The following is an 8,239-nucleotide window of genomic DNA, read 5'->3' as shown; positions in this document are numbered from 1 at the left end:
AGTCCCAAAAATATATATTTCAAAAGCATTTAAAAGGGGAGCAAATGAAACTCACCTAATGTATTTTTGTAGTAAAAATACATATGACTATATTGAACAATGCAGGGTTGGCCTCGGATTCACGAACCTATATCAGTTATATATATATATATATATTAAAACATATAATCGTAATCGAACAGATTTAATATTATTATTGATGATATAGTTTTTATATTACTACTTTTATATTTCATTATTTAATTAGGTTTATTCATTTTATATATTTTAATAAATAAGATATTAATATAGTTTAAGTATGTGTGTTAAATATATTTCTATTTGGTTGTTAAATTATTAATTATGATAACATCAATATTAGTAATAATAATGTTATTCTATAATAATAATGATAAATGTGATAATAATAATAATATTAATAAAAATAATGATACTAATAATGATATTAATATTATATTGTATCATTATTATAATAAATATGATAAGAATAGTTATAATAATTTTTCTAATGCCATTAAATCATGTCTTGATTAAGATTCTAGTCATCTTCATAATAATAATATTTATATCAAAATTTATATATTTAATTTTAACAATATTATGAAAACCTTTATTTTCATGGTCATAAAAATCATAATACTTGTTTAATAACCTTGAAATCATAATAATAATACTAGCAATGATAATAATACTGATAATAATAATAATAATAATACTTATTCCATTTATAATAACTAAGTTAATAATAATGATAATAATAACATCGAATAATAATACTTGTCAATAATAATACTATCAATAATAATAATAAAAATAGTAATGATTCTTAAAATATAAAACTACCTCACAAAGAGGGAGTCCCAAAAAAAATAGCTTCCCTTCCCCAGTCTCGAACCCAGGACCTCCCGTTAACCAACCCAACACCCAAACCATCCACGCTATTCTGCTTTTCTGTTATAATATGACCCAGAATTTATTATAACCCGAATATGTTTTGTTCCCTTTTCTTCTTCTTCCTTCCAACTAAACGAATTCAGCTCAAACCCAAAAACTATAACGAATTTCAAAGTTAATTTAGGACCTAAGATTAATTAACCAGTGTTGGATTCTTCTATAATATCAAAAAAATAAAAAAAAAATAAAAAAAATATAGAAACAGAAAAAGAAAAAAACAAACAGCTGCTGTCGCAGCTTTTTAAAAAAATAGATTTTCGATTTTAAGGCATTTTTTACAAAAGTTTCTAGATGAATTATATTTTTAATCGTTCCTAGAAACTCTAGGAATCATCAATTTATCCTAAAACATAACAACAAACACGAATTTTGCCATGAACCAAACTGTTAACTTTTGAAAAAAAAAAGTTTGACTCATAAATTAGCAATCAATTTGAGGAATTGAGCCTTGAAATTTTACATAGAGTTTAAATGAAATACCTCTAACATCATTAAATTAACGAATTTTGAAAATTCGCACGATTTCAATTCCTTGTTCATACCAGACGCGAACAGAAAAACTGGTCAGTTTCTTGACTTACAAATTAATCAAAACAGATAATAGAAAAAAATGATTAAAATTAATATGGAAAATGGAAAATGGAAAGAGTCTCTTTTATCAATAATACGAGTCGATCAATTGATATAGATGGGGGAAAGGTCGGACATTAGTTCACAGGTCAAATAGAAAATAGAAAAAAGATAAATAATAGAATATGGTAACTAGAAATATCGCGTATATAATCTGTATTATATATAATTAAATGAATTTTCTTTTATATATCTGTTTATATTTATTTAAAAAAAACTGTATTTTATAAAATTGTATTTATGTATATATATCTGTTTATGTATATATCTATTTTATTACATTTCGTAATTATTAGTTATTTATATAATGTTATTAGTAATTTTAATTAGAATTCCAATATTATTAGAGATATAATGTTGATAATATTAATAATAATAGATAATAATAAAGATAATAATAATTATAAGAAATGAATTTATTGATGATAAAAAAAATGATTATATTTAGTAATAACATTAATAATAAACATAATAACTAAAATTATAATTTTTACTACTAATTATAATAATAATGATATTAATAATAATAATCTTGATAAAGATAATAATAATAATAATACATAATCATTTGTAGTAACTAAAATTGTAATCTTACAACTAATTACGATATGAATAATGATAACAATAATACTAATAATACTGATAATAATTAGTAGTTATATAACAAATCAATTATATCAAATTCCATATCAATTTTTTTATACAATATAATAATAGTAACACTGTTATTAATATTAGATACATATTCTAATAATAGTAATGAAAGTAATAATAATATTAGTAAAGGTAACAAACTAAATGCATTAAATTTCTTATTTATATACTATCCATAATAGTATAACTAATACTGATGTTAATTATTAATATTAATATTAGTATAATAATAATGAAAGTAATAATAATCTTATTATAACAACTATGTTTCAATTTATTAATATATTATTAATTATGTAATATCATATAATATTTTATATAATAACCCTTATTGATTCTTTATTATTTAATTTTTTTTATATATTATTATACATAGATTTCATATGTCTTTATATATAGATTCATTTTAAATTGTACTTAATTATTTTGTATCATTTTACATATCTAATTCCAATGTTTAAATTATATTTTATAAATTTCAAATTACTACATATGTCTACATTTATACATATATATATATACATTTTTATTTACAAACAATTGTTCGTGAATTGTTGGGAATAGTTGAAGGGTAAATGTATACATGAAATAGTTCAAACTTTTTGAGACTCAACTTTACTGACTTTGCTTATCGTGTCGATCTTATGTAAAGATTAAGTTTAAATTTAGTCAGAAATTTCCGGGTCGTCACAGTACCTACCCGTTAAAGAAATTTCATCCCGAAATTTGAGTGAGGTGGTCATGGCTAACAATAAATATGTTTTCATGACGCATACGAGTTAGAAATTAGAGTTTTATCATCATTGATTAATATAGACGAAACGATTCGATTATGTGAAGCGTACAAGTGAAAATTGAGATAGAGATTTAGCTTTTGACGGAGTCACATTTGAATTCCGGAATTCAAAGGATTTAAAGAAAATCTTCGAAATCTAAAAGATTTGATTCTTCAGCGAATAAGGAAATTAAGATCTCTATAATTAAATACGGTGATCTGTCTCGATTATTCCGTCTGATATTCCCATTATAAATTAAACTTTTCCATTATATTATTCTCACCATTCCTATACTTTCTTTCTTATTTCATACGTCCAAAAGATTGTGAAAATGCTTAATCCAGTTCTAATCCTTATCCTTATCCTTACTATTGCAACAATCCTTCTTCTTTTCCAACTTCCACCGGAGGAATCTATTTTCTTCTACTTCACCCTCGGGTTATAATGTTTTTAATTCTCCCGTGTCTTTATGTTGCGATAAACATTGATATACACGGTTTGTAATTTCCGTGTTGTTATTGGGCTTTATATTTTCTCTTATATTTTGGAGCTCTATGCTTTTGTTTTCTCTTCCCGACTTTAAGTCAAGCGAATAATGGTCCAGAATTCGTAATTATGGAGTTTCGAATGAACTTAATGTTCTAAACAAGAATAAACGTAATAGCACGATTTGATTTGTCAAATTACCAGAATCACTGAGAATAGAACTATCAAGAATGTACATTTTTGATATGTTCAGAAGTTAAGCAGAATGAAAGAGTCATGTAACATGGCACATAATGACGTTATGATTTGTGAATCATCACGTTCCATTAGAAACTCAGCATGACTTACTATAATATAATCACGTTGATCAAGTGTCATTATATTATACTAACTCATGCATCAGTTCCCAACATTATTTCAATAACATTCATATTTTAAGCTCGAAAGCTTACATAATATAGAAACTAACAGTTTCTATATGATGTAACACTGATATCACGAAGAGATTAATGATTTCAGATAAGAATAGTTATGAAAATATATTTAGAAATATCGAGGATATTTATAATGAAAGATACGATAATATCTTTGAATTTCTAAGATCAGAGGATGATGGAGACTATTGTCCGCAAGGGTTTAGAGTAAGGAGCAAGAATTCGCTAAAGACTTCAGCAGGCATTGAATCATTTGGATTCTTTGAAGTCAAACTTAATCTTTGTGATTTGTCCACGGCTTCCTTCATAGTTTCGCATAATCCTCTTTTCGGTACTAAATTTTCTATTGAGTGTTTCCAATACTCCATTATTTATCATCAAACCTTTGACGGTTAAGGTCGTGTACAGTTTTTGTTGCTTCATTCAACTTTTCAAAATTCAGAGTATTAATTCGCCGACTGGGTGCTTTTCAGAATTTCAGTATAAAAGATCCTAGTTCGAAGAGATAAATGTTATATGGATACATATAACTGTTAATGTGGAAACGTTGAGAGACTCACAATACAGATTTGCTGATTCCCAGTAATTGGTATGGCAATTCTTGTTACAAGATGTGGATGAGTACATGATGAGACTTCAATAGATAAATATAGTGATTTGTCGGAGAGATTTAAGCCAAGGAGCAACGAGGTTGCTGGTACGTCTGCTGGTAATATGATGGAATGTAAAAGGTTCCCTGGTAACAATAAAAGAGCACGCATATATATCAAGGTTATAATAAGGTTGTTTCGAACGAAAAGTCGAAGTTGGTTTGTTGGAGCTGTGATAAAATTTGCTACTTTGAAAGGGAATTGCAAACTTATTTTTCGGTAATAACAATGCCAAAGAGTTAGCACGGATATGTGTTAAACGTTTACTCAGGTTCTGAGTGTTTTCAGGTGCAGAACTATATGCATCAATCTTTTCTTCCGTAGATGAAGTGCAGTTTGTTCATCCTCTCGATTAAGGTGTTTTCAAGAATCATGAAAGGTATGAACGCAGATTGTAATCGTCAAGATACAAATGAGGTTTAAGATGAGATCAAGTGGCAAACTTGAAGAATTGTTTAGTTTCATATGTTATAATCAATATTTTAATTCATTTTTTTAATTGTCCAATCTTGATAATCCACAGTCGATAGTCCACAGTTAACAGTTCAATTATTCATATATAGTTTAATTTATAATATTCGAATTAATTAATACGTATCGTGACCCGTGTACATGTCTCAGACTCGATCATAACTCAAATTATATATATATTATTGTAGAATCAACCTCAACCCTGTATAGAGAACTCGATCATTACTGCATATAGAGTGTCTATGGTTATTCCAAATAATATATATAAATACGTCGATATGATATGTCAAAACCTTGTATACGTGTCCCGATATTTAAAGTGCGTAAAATAAATAACATAAATTAAATAACGATAAATAAAGTGCGTAACGTAAATAACAGAAATTAAATTGATGATAAATAAATTGCGAGAATGTAAATTGCGATAATTAAATTGCGATAAATAAAATGTAATCAGTTAGCTAGGAACAATTAGCTAGGAACAGTTAGCATGGATTCTTAACAAAATTTCTCATAGTTAATTTGTTTGTTTCTAACAAATTTTACTTTGTCAAATGTTTTCTTCATTATGCCACTTGTTGAATTCTGATAAATCAAAATCCAAATATGAAATTGGATAAATATGGTTATTCATTGGTGAATGGATTTGTATATCGGTTGATGTAAGTAGGATAGTAAACAACTGTTGAATCAGCTTTGAAGAATGTACATTGTAACTTATTAATGTGAAATCTGAATATTCCTCGGGTATTACCTACCCGTTAAAATATTTTCACAATTACCACTTTGTACGAAAGAATTTTTAATTACAATCTTTATGAAAACATATATGCATATATATTTTCTTCAGATGTAATCATGGATTCATTGAGTTACTATAATATTAAACTCATTTGGTTTACCGTTAGAAATAGAATACATAATCTCTAAAACATTTAGAGATTACTTAATCGTCATGAAGAACGAAGATAATCGATGTAAAACGATACGTAGAACGATGATTATACTCGAGGTACATAATGAGATGTTGAGGCATGGATTGTTGATGGTACTGGTGCTGTTACTGATGGTACTGTTGGTGCCGATGATATTGCTGAAGCTGGTACATTTTGCACCATATTCTCCAAATTTATTTTTCGAGCGCGAAGTTTGTTGACTTCTTCTATTATTCCGGGGTGATTGTCGGTTCGGACGAGCAGATGAATGAGATTTAGAATCTGAGATAGTATATGATCGTGACGAGATACTCTGGAATGAGAGAGAAAATGGTGTCTCGAACAGGTTCGCCGGTAAACGTTTTAGGTTCATTGTCAAGAGGTGAATTCGGTTGGTAGAAGGGTTCGCCTTCTTCGCGTCTACATTGATTAAGTCAACTACGAATGCATCAGGTGAATTGGGGATGGCTGATTGATTGATTCATTCTGGTGACACCGCTTTCAGAGCTTAGGTGAATATCCATGTCGAAATAGCTGTCGGAATAACTATCGGAATAGCTATCGAAATCTGAGAGACTCGAACTGGTTGAGGGATTCATCTCGTACAATCAGATGAAGGATTTTTGATAAGAAACAGATTATAGGATGTAGATTAGTACCCTGCAATACATAATTTATATATGCATATATAATACTAAAATCCCAGAAGTTACGGAGGAATCTACGAAATCTGTCAGGCAAAGGTAACAATAACAGATACGCTAAAATATGAATTAGCATATACGCTTAGATATGAATTTATCTATACACTGTCTATACAATAGAGGTAGTAAGACGTGTCTAGACTTTAAGGATGATAAGCAAATAATTTTCGACACGAAATGTTAAGCAAAACTTTTGACATGCAGACACGGTCGAAGTCCAGACTCACTAATGCATCCTATCGACTTATCAGTTAGACACACTAATGCAGACCTGGTTCGCTAAGACCAATGCTCTGATACCAAATGAAACACCCCGTCCTAATCCATCCGGACGAAGTCCACATCGATTATAAATGATTCACAATAGTTGGTTACATCGCGAGGTACTTGACCTCTATACGATACATTTTACGAACATTGCATTCGTTTTTAAAAGACAAACTTTCATTTCATTGAAAGTTGATGACATGCATACCATTTCATAATACATCCAACTATAATTGACTTAATAATGATCTTGATGAAATCGATGACTCGAATGCAACGTCTTTTGAAATATGTCATGAATGACTCCAAGTAATGTCTCTAATATGAGCAAATGCACAGCGGAAGATTTCTTTCGTACCTGAGAATAACATGCTTTAAAGTGTCAACCAAAAGGTTGGTGAGTTCATTAGTTTATCGTAACAATCATTTCCATTATTTTAATAGACCACAAGATTTCATATTTTTCATTTCTCATAAACATACGTCCCATGCATAGAGACAAAAATCATTCATATGGATTGAAAACCTGGTAAATGACGTTAACTTAATGCATAGAATATCCCCAAATAGAACCTCTCGTCTATATAATAATAATCTCGAAGTACTAAAGCATTCGTACCACGAATGGGACTTGTCAAAGTCCATAGATATATCTTTAGGATTCGCGTCAATCAGGGGCCATTTCCCTAAATTCTTAGGTTACCAGACTTGAAGGGCAATATTCGGTTAATAATCCAACCATAGAATGTAATTTTAAGTACTTGTGTCTATTTTGTAAAATATTTATAAAAGCAGCGCATGAATTCTCAGTCCCAAAAATATATATTTCAAAAGCATTTAAAAAGGGAGCAAATGAAACTCACCTAATGTATTTTGTAGTAAAAATACATATGACTATATTAAACAATGCAGGGTTGGCCTCGGATTCACGAACCTATATCAGTTTTATATATATATATATATATATATATATATATATATATATATATATATATATATATATATATATATATATATATATATATATATATATATATTAAAACATATAATCGTAATCGAACAGATTTAATATTATTATTGATGATATAGTTTTTATATTACTACTTTTATATTTCATTATTTAATTAGGTTTATTCATTTTATATATTTTAATAAATAAGATATTAATATAGTTTAAGTATGTGTGTTAAATATATTTCTATTTGGTTGTTAAATTATTAATTATGATAACATCAATATTAGTAATAATAATGTTATTCTATAATAATAATAATGATA

Source organism: Rutidosis leptorrhynchoides, chromosome 11 (assembly GCF_046630445.1).
Source record: "Rutidosis leptorrhynchoides isolate AG116_Rl617_1_P2 chromosome 11, CSIRO_AGI_Rlap_v1, whole genome shotgun sequence".
Lineage (NCBI taxonomy): Eukaryota > Viridiplantae > Streptophyta > Magnoliopsida > Asterales > Asteraceae > Rutidosis > Rutidosis leptorrhynchoides.
This window is presented reverse-complemented; position numbering follows the sequence as displayed.